This window comes from Rattus norvegicus, chromosome 6, assembly GCF_021556685.1.
Source record: "Rattus norvegicus strain SHRSP/BbbUtx chromosome 6, alternate assembly SHRSP_T2T, whole genome shotgun sequence".
NCBI lineage: Eukaryota > Metazoa > Chordata > Mammalia > Rodentia > Muridae > Rattus > Rattus norvegicus.
The window spans coordinates 97,147,941-97,165,050 of record NC_141539.1 but is presented as its reverse complement, the minus strand read 5'-3'; the positions used below and the strand labels follow the sequence as shown (position 1 = coordinate 97,165,050).

The 17,110-nt window shown below is 44.2% G+C and overlaps 1 protein-coding gene and 1 pseudogene across 1 annotated transcript in view; both read left to right on the top strand.

Moving 5' to 3' along the window:
- The window catches only part of Rtn1 (reticulon 1), a 220,312-nt gene that overhangs the window by 119,512 nt on the left and 83,690 nt on the right, over positions 1 to 17,110 (top strand).
- Ppid-ps7 (peptidylprolyl isomerase D, pseudogene 7) overlaps positions 8,742 to 17,110 on the top strand; it is a 38,178-nt pseudogene continuing 29,809 nt past the window's right edge.

Genomic DNA, 17,110 nt, shown 5'->3' with positions numbered 1-17,110 from the left:
GACTCAGCCACCCAATGGCATCATGGTATAAGACACAGGGCACCAGGTTTACTGGTCCCAGGTCTGATTAGGAGCTTTCTCACCCTTCAGAGCCCTCTGCAGCCATAGAACTGGAGAGAAAATATTTTTCTTTGTGTTCCATTTCCCTCCTGTGCAAGCCTGCCCTCCTGTGCTGTGTTCTCGTCCTCCGCTCCTCAAGAACAGTCTGTTAGTGCCCTCAGACTATGAAGTGGGGAGATGAGTTTTCATCCCTGCAAGGTTGTCTGGACTCTCAGGAATGTGCAAATGAAAGGCTAATTTTAAAAATCCTTGGTCAATCATTTAGCAGCAACCATGACTTATGGGGATAGGTTAGTGCTGGGCTAGGGCAGTCGGTTGTCACAGTGCCACCTAAGCCTGTTCTACTGCAAACCAGACTGACTCACAGATTGTCAAACCCATTGCCACTTTTCTGGCTAAGTTTTCTTGTCCCCTCTGGAAATATAACAGTGCAGTCCTGATCTATCTTATTAAAATGGTGTATGGAAAAAATACTTTCAATTAAAAGCAAGCAAGCAAGCAGAAAAACAATACTGGTTATGGGGCTGGAAAGACGGTGCAGTGGATAAGAGTGTTTATTGCTCAGTTTCCAGCCCCTAGGTTGGGTGGCTTACAAGCTCCCGTATGTATCTCCAGCTCCAGGCATCCCTCTTCTGGCCTCCAAGGGCAATGAAGTCACACACACACACACACACACACACACACACACACACACACACATACACACAGACATACACACACAGACACACACACACAGACACACACACATACACACACACACATACATACACACACATACACACATACATACACACACAGACACACACACATACACACACATACACACACATTCACACACACACAGACACACACACTCACACACACAGACACACACATACACACTCACACATACACAGACACACACTCACAGACACACACACATACACATACACACACACACTCACACACACACTCACACATACACAGACACACATACTCACAGACACACACACATACACATACACACACACTCACACACACACTCACAGACACACACACTCACACACACACTCACACACACACTCACACACACAGACACACACACACTCACACATACACATACACACACACACTCACACGCACACTTAAAAATTTAGTTATAAGAAGCAAAATATTGGTTAAGAAAATAATGAGTAATTTTGCATTGATTTTCATACAAATAATGTAATATTGAGTATATTATTTGATAAAGTTTAATTACTTTTATTACTTTTTCTGAGGCAGGGTCTCACCAATTTGCCCAGGCTGGGCTTAAAACGACTCTGCAATCCAGGCAGACTCTGAACTCACAATTCTGCTTCACGCACCCAAGCATTTGATTACAGGTCTGTGCTACCAGGCTGAGCTTTATACCATCCCATGGAACAGTTAGGTAAAGGGAGATCATCCCCCCCCCACTCCTCAGGATTTCCTTTCTCATTGCCCTGGTGCTTCTCCTTCCTCACTCCTATCTTCTCAACCTCTTTCCCATCTTTTTTGCCCTATTCAGTCACCCTGGAGGCGTTCCAGTGTTCTGTCCTTACCTCTTTTCCTCCTTCGGGCCCTCGATCCCAGGTTAACCTCCCTTCTGGGCTTTTAGTGGTAAATTCCCAGTTTCTTGCTTTGAAGACATCTTCTCTTTTGAGCTCCAAGTCTATTTCCTCCCTGTGGTTGGATAACTGGTAGGACTTCCTGAATTCAATTAATCCATATTATTTGTCCAAATCTCTCCTTTCTGCCTTTTTTTTTTTCATTCTGGAGCAAATAAAGTGATGTTATATAAGTTCTACTCATTCCTCACGATTACAACTCTCACATTTGAAACACTGGTTTAGGGCCGGGTTTGCAACTCAGTGGTAGAGAGCTTGTCTGACATTCATAAGGCCCTGGGTCCTATTTAGCCCTGCTGAAAAGAAGATCTTATGAGGATACTTGATAATAGCTATTGCTGTCTTAAATCCGACTGCAGGCAGCTCTGTGTGTGTGTGTGTGTGTGTGTGTGTGTGTGTGTGTGTGTGTGTGTGATATTGGATACACATGTAAGTATCCTTCATAAAGCATTGTTGGTAATAATAAAAGTCGTTCGAGGAACATTTCCACCCACAGGGGGATGAAGATGTAGTGGGGTTCGAGGGGGTGATATCAGGGATTCATCTTGAGGTAAAGCTGGAACCACTCTCTGCTGACCCAAATGTAAACACATTGGTGTCTGCACAGTGTTTGTCTATAAAACTATCCCCCCGAGTGATCCAGAATGTCCCTAATATCTGAAAACGCCATCAAAATAGCCATCCACAATATAACAACCACCACTATAGAACGGTCAAGAGTGCACCCAGTCATGTGGTTTGAGAAACACTGCCTTCTGCCAGCTGTTCCTTCATGGTTGCCTGACGCCTGCAGTGTTGTTAAAAGTTCATGTTCCTGCCCTGTCTCTACGCTGAAATTACAGAATGAGAATGAGCAAAGACCTAAATACGAACTTAAAATGGATACACTAGAGCTTGAGAATTGTTTTATTTCCCCAGCAAGCTCAGCAGCGGGGCGGGACAGCAACACGCATTACAAGGAGGATGCCTCTGGCACATGTGTTTCTAGAGAGCTACCAGAGGCTCTCGGATGGTTCTCTCTTCTGGATAGAGCAGCGCCTGCCCTGTACCCCAGGAAGAGGGGTGCAGCAGGCCTCCGTCTGCAGCCTCTTCCCCTCTATGGCATCCAGCCGCACAGCCTGAGTTTGGAAGGAAACTATGGCAGGAAAGGTAGTGTTCACAGGAAGGCTGCCAGGTGGGGTCTCCTCACACAGATGAGGTCTTTGATGGTGTCTGTCCCACAATATCTGGGAGAGAACCAAAGTCAGCACGACCCGTCTCTTCTTCTACTGGTAATTCTAAAACCAAGTCATCATACTTACTAGCTTCTGTGGAATTGCGTTAGCAAATCTGGCCCTAAAGATTCTTGGAAAATCTCTTCCTTTCACGGTAGAAATTTCAGCACCAGCCGGAGGTCTGACACTGTTCTACAGTGGCTACTTCCTGTCAGTTTTCATCGAGATGGAGCAGCAATTCCCTGATGCAGCCTGGCTGTTGTGTCAGTGTGAGCAAGTATATCAGCCAGGGTTCTCCAGAGGGGAAGAACAATACAATGAATATGTATTACATAAGGTGACTTACTAGAGTGACTCATAGACTAGGCACTGAGTGGCCTCACAGTGGCTGTCTGCACACCAAGGAAGTCAAGAGCCTGTGTGCCTCAGTTGCCCCGATCTGGCACTGAACATAGAGAGGTTTACTAGGGAGCCGCTTTCTTCAGCTCACATGGGAAGGCTAAAGAAGCTGGATTCTGATGACAGTAACAGGACAAACACCCAACAGCAAGAAGCAGAAGCAAGATGCCTTGCTCGTCCTTGGGATTCTTCGTGACTAGGTTGCCACTGGAAGATGCTGCTTTCTCTGATAGGGAGTTTTCCTAACTCAGTCTTTCCCAGAAATGTTTTCCCAGGCCCACCCAGGAGAGTCTCTTAGTTCATTCACCCAGAGCCAATCACGTCAAGATCCGTGATGCTTATTGCAGACATACAAATACCTAGAGACATCAGGTTTCCCAACCTAGACCATTTGGAGTACCTAAGCTAATTCATGTGGCTTTTCCCAGTGATAGAAGGGGCCCTCCTCTGAATATCCCTGGAATGAGACTGGCAGTAGCCAGCTCTATCTGTTGGCTTCCATTTGCTGGCTTTTCTTCATAAAGTAGACACAAGGTTAACATTGCTCAAATTGCATGTGGATCGATATTTTTAAAACGTTGGCCCCAGGGGACTGGGGGAGATGTCCTTCTCAGAGATGGATAAAATTTCTCCAAACTGTGGTAGCCTCTGACATTTATTAATTATAGGACAGTCTTGACACTTCCTCCTCAGGGTATGGTTCTTGTATGCTGTAATATTTCACTGTCAAATCTTGAGCTATAACAAGCCCCAACTCATTAATAAATCTTGTCTGGGCATGGAAAGGAATGGGCTAGCTACTAAGATGGATACAAGTCAGTCTGGAACGTGTCCATGGAAATAGTTCACAAATAGCAAACATTTTGGTTCCTCCAATGAATAATGCCTCTTTGTCCTTTGTATACATTATCTTCACTTACAGGGCTAAGAGGACATACTTCTAATTTTCAGAGTCAAATGAGGTTCCAGGGGATTCTCCCATCCCTTTGGAATATTTGCCTCCTTTTATGCTAAAATCAAGATACCAATAGGCCCACCTCTAAGGTTCACCTTTGTGAGCACACAAAACACTCTTGAAATTCAGACAGCATACATTTCATTCAAAGATATGCCAGCCATTCCAAAGGAAGGCCTTCATTTTTCTCATCCTTCCTTTGACTCAAACAATATGGCTACTACAGGTGTAACACAACCAGTGTAGCAACAACCAAGGCAGATGTGAGTAGATCCTTTGTTTGGTTTGGGTTAATGTCTGAGAAGGGCAGACCTTGAAAAAGAAAGAATCTTCAGAGTTATATAAGAGAGCGCCTGGCCAGGGTGGCATCCAGTGATTGATATGGAAGTCAGAGAAGATTGTAGAGATGAGGCAACAGAAGAATTGATTATGGCAAGAGCTGGTTAAAGGCAGAAAGTGAAAAGGCCAAAGGCAGAAACGTTCTGGGCATATTGTAGAAGCTAAGAAGAAATGATAAAGCAGGGTACGCAGGCAAGGCAGTGTCCAGAAAAGGTTGGTTGGCTGTGGTGCTCTTCCTTGCTCACATTGTGTGCAGAGTTGTGTCTTTCCCAAGCCTTCTCAGCATATGTGGAAGAGTTCAAACTAGGAAATGACTTTCTTAGCCTTTTACGTATTGGTGATGTTAGGGAGGAAGGTTTGGGGAAAGACAAGTTGGAAGATAGAAGATAATGAGAAGCTATTGCCAGAGCAAGATGGTGGTAGATGAGAGGAAGGAACAGCAATGAGCAGGGAGGAGCGAATGGGTTGGAGCCCTTTGGGACATTAATGAACAGGACTTACTTTGCATCAGGGGAAGAGATTTGATCCCTAAAATCTCCTAAATGATATTTCAGAGTTTGCTAACACAGTGGTTACAGATGCAAACACAGTTATACAGAAGAAATGCCTCTAAAGTTAGGTGTGTTACTGCTGTAGCCATCTGACCCTCGTGTGTGTGTGTGTGTGTGTGTGTGTGTGTGTGTGTGTGTGTGTGTGTCAGTCAGCGGCGGGTATTGCATTTAGGTGACTTTGTTATTTTGGTGACTCACACTAAAGCTAGAACAAGGGCCATATTTGGCCCTTTGGAGTTTAAATGTGGCACACCATGAAGGATTATAGATAGCTAAGTTTTTTTTAAGAGTTTTATACAAGCTTGTGTAGGGCCAGGAAACTACCAGGCTCCAGAATATCTAAAGTACAGTTCTGATATAAGTAAAAGTTATACCTAACAATATCTTAGGGTGTCTATTGCTACAATAAATAAAATAAATAAATAAAACACTATGACCAAAAGCAACTTGGGGGACAAAGGGGTTTATTTTAACTTACAATTCTCGGAGTCCTAGTTCATTGCTGAGGGAAGTTTCAGGGCAGGAACTGAAGACTGGAACCTGGAGGCCGGACCTGAAGCCCAGTCAGTGGAAAAATGCTACTGTTTGGCTTGCCCTTCATGACTTGTTCTACCTGCTTCCTTGTGTCATCCAGGACAACCTGCCCACAATGCACTGGGCCCTCCCACATCGATCATTAATCTAGAAATCCCCCACCCCATCCAGACTGGCCTACAAGCCAGTCTTATGGAAGCATTCGTCAACGAAGATTCCCTCTTTGCAGGTGTGCCTACATTTGTGTCAAGCTGACAAAATGCAGCCAGCACAATTGACCCCTTGTCGACTCAACACACAAACGAATCACGTAATCCCCTATAACCTTTTCTTTCTTGTGCATTCACAAGATCTCATATTAATATCAGTATTGAAATTCAAAACATTTCAACTTTTAAACGTCCCACAGTCTTTAATTTTTCAAACACCTTAAAAGTTCAGTCTCTTGAAAACATCCAAAGTCTTTTTTAAAGTTAAAACCCCTCTATAAAGTAGACAGTCTATTATCCACAGTCTCTCCTCAAAGTTCCATATCTCTGAACTCTAAAACAAAACCATGTTAGACACTACTTTCTTACTCCAAGAAGGAAAAGCCAGGGTCTCGTTACATTCAAATCAGACAAAACCAAAGCACAGCAGTGCAAGTCTGCATTAGTCTTCTGGGTGTCACCATCTCCAAGGCCCGGAAGGTCTTGCTACCGAGCATGGCTTGCCTCGTAGGCTGAGGCCAGCTCCACTCTGCAGCTGCTGCTGCCTGTGCTGGTCTTCCTATGAGACTGACTTCGCAGCGCTGGGGTCTCTGTTACAGCTGAGCTGCGCTTTCCTCAGTACCCCCTGCTGGGCTCTCTTCAGGGACTCTCAGTCAGGTACATGGCACAAAGCCTCAGTTCCTCTTCATGGCTCTTTCAATCCTGTGACTTTTAGTTCAACTGAGGCAGCACGTGCACCCATGGCCTCTCCTGACCTGTCCTGGAGCTGAGCCTCAGATGTTCTCCATGGCCCCTCATGGCTTCAGAGCCAGTGCCACCTTTGAGTGCCAGTGTGAGGGGCAGCCTCAGCTTCCTGGGAACCATAGTCATGGTGCGCTGACCCCGAGGAAATACGCTCAGAAGAGTTTGCCTCAATAATGCTGGTCTCTTCTTAATCACAGCTAGTGTTTGAGGGTAGGGTTTTGCTGAGGGATAAGTTGTAAGTAGAAAAGATGATTTTATTATCAGTCAGAGACCTCACCACCACTAACGAATAATCCAGTTCAAAACTGCGTATTCTCGTAAATACGGCTTTCTGGCTTAAAGCTTCCACTCGAGCAGGCACTACCGCTTTACAAAAACTCTTGGCTGAGTACTGAGATCTTGTAGGAGATTTCCTCGAATATGAAACGTTGCAAAAACAAAATATATGTGTTTGAAAACCAAACTCGTTGACCTTTGAATTCACTGTTATTTACCTGTCCCTGAGAACTCTAGGAGATTCTATTCTCCATCAAAAATTCCAGAGGAAGTCAATTAAAGCAGAATTGGGGTGTGTGTGTGTGTGTGTGTGTGTGTGTGTGTGTGTGTGTGTGTGTGTGTAGGTTAACAGACTGCTAATGTCTGTTGCCATCCAGTGGTTGTAATGGAAATATCCACCTTCTAATTTTTCTCTGACCAACCTCCATAGGCCAGTATTTGTCTAGTTAGAGTTCACAATCACCAAGTTAATCTAATCTATGCTGTGTAAGTTCTTGTGATCTTCAATTTGTTCCTTATCTCAATGAAGGAAGACCCACACCCATAGTGGGCAACACCATTTCTCTGACTATGGGTGATGCTTTGGGTTTATACCTTGATGTCCCTGAACAATGGAATGGAACCATAAGTCAAACAAGTCCTTCCTCCCCAAAGTTGCTGGTGGCTAGGGTACTTAATCGTAGCAACAGAAATGGACCGAGAGCATGGTTTGCCTGCCAGAATCAGCAGCAACCAGACTCACCATAATACAGAGCTCCCACAGGAAGCCAGCACTTCTTCTGGTGCATTGATCTCTTGCTTGAGCTTCCCCAACGCTTTTCACCCAGTGGTCTGCTTGACTGCTTACTGCTTGTGTCTTTAAACTCTAAAATCAATCCTTTATTCACTGTGCTATCCCTGCCTTCTGTAATGGAGCCTCCTAGGGAGTGGCTTCTCAAACATTTGACAAGCAAATGAAATGGAAATAATCACCCTGGAATGGAGGTGTAGTTGCTGATGTGTGCTGTAGACTGATGTGTGCTGTAGACTGATGTGTGCTGTGGATCCTTACTGAATGCCTGTGTGCTTTGTAGCTTTTGTTCTCTCTGCTAAGCCCATTTAAATGCAGTTGCATCCAGTGAAAGTTTAAAGGACAATGGGCCAATTAAGAAGAGAACACTGTGTGGGGATCACCTGCTGTTACCAGAGAAGGACTTTGCCTCTTGGCTGTATTCCTCCAGGGTGATCAGCTCTGGAAAGGGCAAGGGAACAAGCCAAGGTGGCATCACTGTGGGCCAACATTTAACCTTTTCTTTGCTGAACTGAACCTGGAGAACATTTGTGTACAAGGGTAACCTCCTGAAGTTTTATACCCTCCATACAATGGAAAACTCTCTCAATGAATTGTTTTTGGTATTCTGAATACAGAAGAACCTTACGAAAAGCCAAGTTTGTTATTGAGGTGATTATAGAGATTTGGTGTATGACGTAGTGATTCTAGACTAAGACAGAGTTGGCTGTGAATCCCCATCTATCACTTACTGGCCCAAAACTTCCAAAGCCATGTATAAAAGATGGCAAATGCTTGTCTTCTCTGGAATAGTAATGAGATTAAGCAGAGTGATGCCTTTGAAGTAGTCAGGTTGATAGAACTGGAACATCATAAATCACAGCAATTACGCTCCCATTTTTTAATTGGGCTGTGTTTTCTGTACTAGCTAAAATGCTACATGCTCAGGTCACAGGCTGTTTAAGGACACAGGAGGCTGTGAAGTTGCAAGGGGGCTGTCCTTGGTGGATGAGCCTTCTGGCCAAGTGCTCCCGAGGCTGACTTGATGCTACAGAATACTGCCATGGTAGCCACACTCACAGCCGCCACGCCACTCAGCAGCCTGCCCTTTGACACCCTCCTCATTCCTATTCCCCCAAACGATGAGAGGTATGAACTAACCACTGTGTCAGGATCTGGTGAAACCCACCCGGCACAGCTGCCTACTTGGGCTTAGCTTTTAGCCTGAGCCCTTACTCTGTTTTTACCAGCTGTGGCCAGACAGCTGTAAGGCAGTAGAAACTTTACAGACAGGACATCACGATCTCCCTTTGATGACTTGATTGAATCCAGTGTGACACGTGGCAGGGTGCTTCCCTCCCAACCTCACCCCCAAATAAGCAGTTTCGAACACAAAGAACTGTTCTGCATTGTCTTTCAGGAATGCTACCCTCTGGTAAACAGGTATTCCAGAGACATTTGGCTAATACTGAGGCAGGATTTAGTGTTCTCACAATAACACATGCGGAATAACTCCTTTAGATAAGAGTTTGTCACATAAAACTGCTACTCCATTCATAAAAACTGCACAGGAAACCCCTTTCGGTTATCTTAAATAGAAAATGAACTTGCTTGTGCTTCCAGTTCTGGGAAATCTTTGGATGGTGCGATGTAGCAAGTAGGAAATAGACTGCACACAGAACTTCTTGTCTCAGTGGTGGGGTGAGGAGATGTTACTATAGGAAGGACTTGATTATTTGATGTTTCCTCTTAACCCACATCACACCTTTTCAAAACCATGACAGGATCTGAGATGCACTGACAAGGAACTGCCACCCATTAACAACACGATATTTTGGTGGCAGGTAAAGTCTGACCCTTCCAATACCTGACCCTGGCTTACGATTTGGAATGAGTCTCTGCAATCTATATGCTGAGATACTTAAAACAGATCCCCAAGCAAAATCTCACTCACAGATTAGAATAACAGAATGAATTTTCATTTATAAGTCAGCAAAATTTAACAGTAGGATCCTGTCACGTTGGTTGTGTTGGTTTTGGTGGAAGAATTTTAAGATTAAGTTGCTGTTATGGAAATGTCTCCTCCTCAATGTTTCAATGGGCACACCCAAAACCAGAAACATTTTTCCTGCATAACCTCAGAACTACTGGATAAATAGGTTATATTTCTCCAATAGTCATCCGATTTCCCCTCTCAGTTGATCTATTTTTAATTAGCATGTGGGCAAATGTGTCTTAAATAACAACAGAAAACACGAGGATGCTCGCTGCGCTACTCAACTATTAGATGGGGCTCCGTTGTCCGTGACAAATACTTTTATCAAGAAAATTTTCATACATACAGGATAGCTGGTGAGATTCTTCACTATCCCCGCGGTCGTATGACCCCCTTATTATTTCTACCCTTGACTTTTTGGTGACCAAGATTTTACAGTCTTTATACATCTGATTCAATGAGAAAGTCAGAGAATATTCCACGACTCCTGTCTGGGGAAGAAGCCTTAAATATGCAGAGTAGCTGGCCACTGGGCTTGTGACTTCACCCTGCTTATAAGTCTTGAGAGTATCTTCTCCTCCAGCTGGGTGGCTCCTGCAGTTTATGTCACTGAGTCTAACTTTCAGCTGACAAGAGATCCTGGGGCATCCCCCAGAGAGCTGGATGCTTCCGGGTTACCAGCGGAGTCACCACCATGGGTTAGTGAGACACTGACAAACACCCGATCTGAAGCTGAGGCGTTTGGAACAGCGTGTTTACAGCTTACTCAGTGCTGTTTGTATTTCAACATTGTCCAAAAATATCACACAAAGGTAGTTAGAAAGGAGAAAAACAAAGCTGTTTAGTGAAGTGTTTGTCTGAGGACTGCCACTGTTACCATGGAACTCACAGGAGCAGGTTTCCACGGCGTCATCACACTGAGCCAGTTTCTGAACAGGTTCCGGGGAGAGTGGGTTCCTCCTGTCCTATTCTGGGTGGTTTTGTTAGACTTAACCCAACCTGAATAATATCAACATTTCCTTTGTAAGGAAAGTACATTGGGTGATAGCTCTTAGGTTTGCTTTTAGCAGAAAACTTTAGCGATACCAGATTTATTTTTCTATCTGCTTGTTTCTAAATAGACATGTAACCGGCTTCAGATAGCTCATCTTGGAGCATAAGCAAACGCTAGCTTAATATTTGAGTGCCATCTGCTGTAAGTTCCATGGCATTCAAGCCCATCTGGCTTCCTTGCAGCAACTCCATCTCAGTAGAACACAGCAGTCTTTTCCCAAGCCTTCCACACTCCTCACTGCCTGGGGCTGCTGTCCAAAGAACACGTTCTCTTGGCTCTCGGCATACCTTTCCCAGAGACTTGTGCTTCAGCTGCAGGAAGGATGTGCGTGCGTGTGACATAACTAAGCAGTCAGTGCATCCCTCAGCCCCTTTGCTTTATCTGAAATAGCAGTCTGACTCTCAGTGAGTGAACATTTGCCAGTTAGTAAGAACGGAGTGCACACCGGGCTTTTTAGAAGACATTAGAGTGGAGGGAGTGGGGAACAGAGAGACACCCCGCTGCCTTGATGGTCTATCAATGGAGGAGAGTAATGTATACACACAAATGAACCCATAGAACTCAGGACAAAGTGGTCAAGGGCAGTGTGAATTAGAATAGATCCAGGCACGGTGGGCGTCACCTGTAGAGCTAGCACAGGAAGGATGACAGGTTAGGCATAGGCTTCAGTGACAAAGTGACACTCTATCTTTTAAAAAGTAAATAGGCCCAAGGGGACTGTTTTAAATAGGGTAGTTAAAGAAGACCCAACAGACAATAAAGTTAAAATACTGGAATGCACATCTCCAGTGTAAAGATTGTTAAGAAGGACAACCCGTGTGTTGTTCAACAAGCCTGTCTTGAGGTTCTTGGTCGATACAGACACATCCCGTTGCGAGCTCTGTAACTGTATTTCAGCGTCTTCCAGGAACATCACACAGACAGGAAACCAAGCCGGTCATTCAAATCCACACATTTTCATTGTCCCCTGAAATGGGTGAACTGGACTTCACCCATCGCTACACACAGAGGTGTCTGCCTGCCTGTGTCCGCCTAAGTCCTTGCTGCATTCACTTCAGAGCTCTCCACAACACACTCTGCAGGAGCTGCTGCTCGTGCGATGTTTCACCAGTTCTCAACCCACTGCAGGACATCCCTATAATTATGTCACACACCATTTTGACCGTTTCCCATTACCAGGGGTTTCCGTTTTAATGGCTACTGGATTTCAGAGGTATAAGCAGTATGGTTCATTTCTCTTGCTAGCTTTTGAGTCAAGTTGGGTTGAACATTGAACACCATGAGAAAACTAATATTTCTATCATTAGGTAGGAAGTTCTAGGGTCAAGCAATCAGAATCATAAGCAGGTCACGCAGGCTCATCTTTATTTATGTGACTGTATGTGTTTGCCTATGGATGTATATGCCCACGCTTTCATGGACTCCAGAATCAAGTATGTATGAATTACTGGGTGGGAGCTGAGGAAACCGAGATGAACAAGACACAGTCCTTGCAACAAGACACTGGCAGAGACATGCACCTAAAAATGATGTCACAAAACTTTACAGGCACACTGAAGGCCACACTTACCCCAGCCCTGTCTGTGCGGCTGACTTACAGTACAACACTGAGATGTATCTGTCCTGTCCTCTTACTGTACTTACTAGCCACAGCTTCCAAAATCTGGGGGCAGGGAGGATTAGGAATGGAATATTGATCCCATCTTTCTTCCTGTTCCCTTTACTTCAAAGGAAGAGATTAGGTTGTCCAAAAATAATAACAGTGTTTGTTAGGCTTACTGGGGAGGGGTTATGAACACAGAAAGAATCATTGCTTCAATAGCCGGAGTCCCAGTTTCAGATGCTGAAATGATAACACACTACTAGGGTGGGGCAAATGTGTTTTCTACCTGGTTTCTCCCCACTATGGGGTACATTTGGAGTTACTGCACAGCTTGAGAAATGCAACAGACCTCTGTATGATTGAAACTAAACACTTAACCTCCACAGAGGCCATCAGGCGACAGGTACAAAGTGGGGTGGGGGGGGGGGGCTGGAGGAAGCCGTGTGTTCTTGTTGGATTGTACAGACTCCACAGCCTCAGTCCAGGAACCTGTAGTGACCTGCGCAAAAGCCAAAGTCAAATTGAGTTTGGGGATCAGGGGGAAGTGTTCATGTCCTCTTATCACCTGCTCTTGGGAATGTTTTTAATACGATAACTCCAGACACAAAGGAGGTTTAAGTCAGTCCTACTCTTCTGACTACGCAGAGCACTTTCTCTCATTTTATACCACTTCTTAGAGCCAGAAAAATATTTGTTTGGCCAATAAAAGCTGCAAAAACTTCATCTCACTGAGAACTTATGATGAGGACCTGGTTTTCCGATTACCCCCAGCTCAGTGGGCACCGTTGGCAGCAAACACTGCGCTTGATTGGAGGCACAACTTTCCAGAGAGGTAGGCTTTCCTACCAATCGTGGTGTTAGCCAACAGCAACAGCAGCCTCCAGGGCCAGCACGACGTGTCTCTGGCTGCCCCACTGGCATTTCTCTCAGTGGCTGGCAGTTAGATGGCATCCCCAAGATCCATCACATCTCTACTGCCTGTGCAGACAACACTGAACTAAAACCAAGAAGTCAGCGTTCAGTTCACTGCACAGTCTCTGCAGTGGAGATGTGTGCTACCATTCAGGACCTAGTAACTGGGCTTCTGAAGCCTCAAGAACTCCGGCCTTCTGGTGTTGGCAAGTTTCAAACTTTGAGCATTTCTGTTTCCCCTTCCCCTGACGATAAACCCTAAGTGCCCATTCATTCCATCGTCCCAGAGACAGAAAGAAGAGCTTACCCACACCAAATGCTGTTAAACACTGCATGGGGTTTTGCAGTTTTGCAGTCTTTCAGTAGATCTTTAAATCTGGCAGAGGTCTGACTTTTCTTGCGGGCATAGATTCCTGAAGTGAAGATCCATGATCAGAGGTCTTATGCTGGGACCACACATTTCTGAAGGACTTGCAGCTGTAGATTTCGCTGGGCTGTCTGGTCACTGTGCAGCGAGCACACTGAGGAGGGATAAGGGCAAAACCGGGGAGATACTCAGTAGATATTTCCAGGATCCTCGAGGGGATGGCGGTCAGCGTGGGCAGCAGTGGAGAAGGGAAACCACAGTCTAATCTCGGAGATGTGATGAGGGTAGAGCTGGTAACACGCCTTGATGATTGGGAAAGAACAAGTAGTGACTCCCTGTGCTTTGGCTTGAACAGCCTCAGAAAATGTTATCTAAAACTCCGAGACTGCATAAAGTTACCACAAGAATGATTACCAAAAGGCTGAATTTAGCCCAATTTGGTAGGAAAAATGTGTTGACATTCTTTAAATGTTTTAGGTGAATAATTAGGTCTCAAACACTGGAGAGAATACTATTTACAGTAGATGGAAATGACTGAGAAACCCTCAAAGAAAAACAACCCCACTTTAGTAAGACTTACTGACAAGGGTTTTTTTTTTTCTCTTATATAGGCTTCAGGGACAGTACAGTGCCCACTGGAAGGAACAGTTAAGTTCTCTCATTTACTCATAAACACCTTTCCACAAGAATTCTTGATAACCTCCATTGTCATTCTGTTGTGTGGTATCCACCAGAGAAGACCAGTCAGACATAGTTTCAACCCAAAAGACAGTCTTTATTGGCTGGCCAGTGGCTGCACCGGGTATCTGGAATCCTAGTGTAGTCTTTTCTCTCACGATGAGCCTTTAGGCACAAAAAACACCCGGAGTTGACATACTTCAGTTAGCGAGATCAGTTAGTCAGAAGGAGAACTACAGAAGCCAAAGAGCAAGGTTAGTCCATTAGGCTTCCCCAGACCTGTGGGCTTTGATGGATTAGGTCTGTGTTCTCGGTTTTTTTGTGTGTTTTTTTGTGTGTTTGTTTTTGGCGGGTGGTGCTGTCCACAAGTTGAGTCTTATGGTCTGAATGGTACTTCCCTCATTTGTGCTAAGGTCTCGGCTCTGTTGGGTCTGTTACACTCTTGTAAAATTCAGTAGTGCTCTTGTCCAAGCAGAAGTGTTGATGCAAATCCTCTCGCTGCTGACAACTCTTTCTGGAACTCTACGATCCATGTGAAAAGTACATCTTTTCAAAGAGGGAGGTTTTTTTCTCCTGAAAATTATCTTCGAAAACATTGAATCCGCTCTGGTGAGTCCACACATGAACTGAGTGAGAGAACAGGCAGCTATGTCTGAACTGGAACCAGTCGGGACCAGCAGACCACAGCTGGTGAAGTTTTGTAACAGCTCTATTCAGACACAATTCACAAACTGGAGAATCCACCATTCTGACATCCATAGTCCTCGGGCTGTTTCTTCACTTACATTACTGTCACCACAGTGCAGCCTGAGAGCATTTCCAGTATTGCTGACAGAAGCTCTCTGCCCTTTAGCTCCTATTCCCCTTCCTCCTCTCACATAGGGCCCACAAATCACTAATCTACCTTCTAGTTCTTCATAGTGGCCCCTCATGTGTGTATTTCAGATAGATGGAGTCAAATAAGATGTGCTCATTCATATCTAATTTGTTCCTCTTAACCATCATTTGTAGCAGGTATCAATACAACACTCTTATAGTTGACTATCACTCCATTAGAGTAACATGCTGTACTTACCCCATCATTTGAATGGAATTTTCCCATTTTTTTTACTATTTTCAATAACTGTGAGGATACATGATTTCATGTACTTAATCTAGCAGTGGGCCTGTTACACTCCTGGATCCCGAGGAAACTATATTTAACACAATGTAAATGTAGGCTCTTCAGGTTTTGTTTCTTTCTTCTGATTTGCACATCTGTCCTTATTTAATATCATTTATTACAGCTTTTCAGGAAGTGAAACATGGAAAGAAACAAGGTAGCTTCACTATTTTACAATGTACCAGGAGTCTAGTTTGTCTGCATCCTCACAGACAGATTATATGTACACATGTACATATACACACAAATACATAGACGACTCATGTTAGGGGTTTTGATTTGCATTTTGCTCATGACTTATGGTTTCTGAACATTTTCTCATGTACTCTTCAGCTGTTTACATTTCTTTGTAGAATTCACTCATGTTTGGCCATTTTCAAATGGGGTTAATACCGTCGTTGAACTACAAGAACTTTTTACATATTCTGGATCAATCAGATGTTTTCTCTTATTCTGTGAATTATGTTTTCACTTTCTCATGGCTTCAAGTCAGATTCACTTAGCATTAATTACCTTTTGTATATCCCTTTCATGTCCTCTAGTTCTTTTCAGCCTCTGAATTATGAGATGCCCCAAACAGAAAATGTTTCTAAGAAGTATTAGAACCTACTAATCCACAGAAACTTGAAAAGCTTAGGAAAGATCGCAAGTTCAAGGCCAGCCTGTCAACTTAGTGAGCTTCTGCTTCAAAAATGGAAAACAAGTTAATAAAATGTTGAGCGGAGAGCATAGCCCAGTGGCAGAGTACTTGCCTACAGTGTACAAGTTCCTAAATCCAGTTCCAGGTCCTCCACCTTTAAGAAAAACAGTGGGTAAAGAACCACTGGACCTTGCACTTGTTCACTGCTCTACTTTATCTCATCAGTGTCATTTAAAAATATTTAGGAGTCTCAATGCAATTGCTGTCCCTGCCACCTCTATAAGACTTCCTAAGAACTCAAATCCAGGCTGGGAATAGACCTGAGCTAGTACGGTTCTTGCCTTGCAAGCATGAGAACAGTAGTTCAAGCCTCAGAATGGTTGTTTTGTTTTTTGTAAAAAGAAAGAAACCATAGACCAAGTGTGGGACCCATGCTTGCAATCTCAGCACTGAGGAACCAGAGTATAAGTCAATCTCGGATTCACGGGAGAGCCAGTCTAACCTACTTAGTGCATTCTTGGCCTGTGAGAGATTCTGCCTCAAAGGGGTAAGGTGGGGGAGCATCTGAAGAACTCTGACTGCCCTCTCTTCCCTACAGCATCCACGTATGCACATATAGTTTCACACACATGATCACACCACATATACACACTGTAGAACTGAAACCCTACTGTAGCTCCTAGAAACTTTTCCTCAAACTTAAAACTAACTCTGTAAACATAGTCAGCACATACTTTGCAATGGGATGAATTCAGAGGTGGGATTCTGGGATCACCACTCTACAGAGGAAGCAAGATACCCATCAAATGGCACAAGTACAGTAGAGTATGTTTGGACAGGAAGCACAGAGAGGCCAGGATATACCTGAGGTGGTCAGTGGTGCCAACCAGCTGAGATGATATTTGAGTCAACCTTTGAAAGAAAAGACACTTTTAAGAGGAATAGAAGGAGAATCAGTGAGATTCCTGGGAAATCAAAGTGTCATTTTCCTAATTTCTTACCCCTTAAAGAACAAGTGAA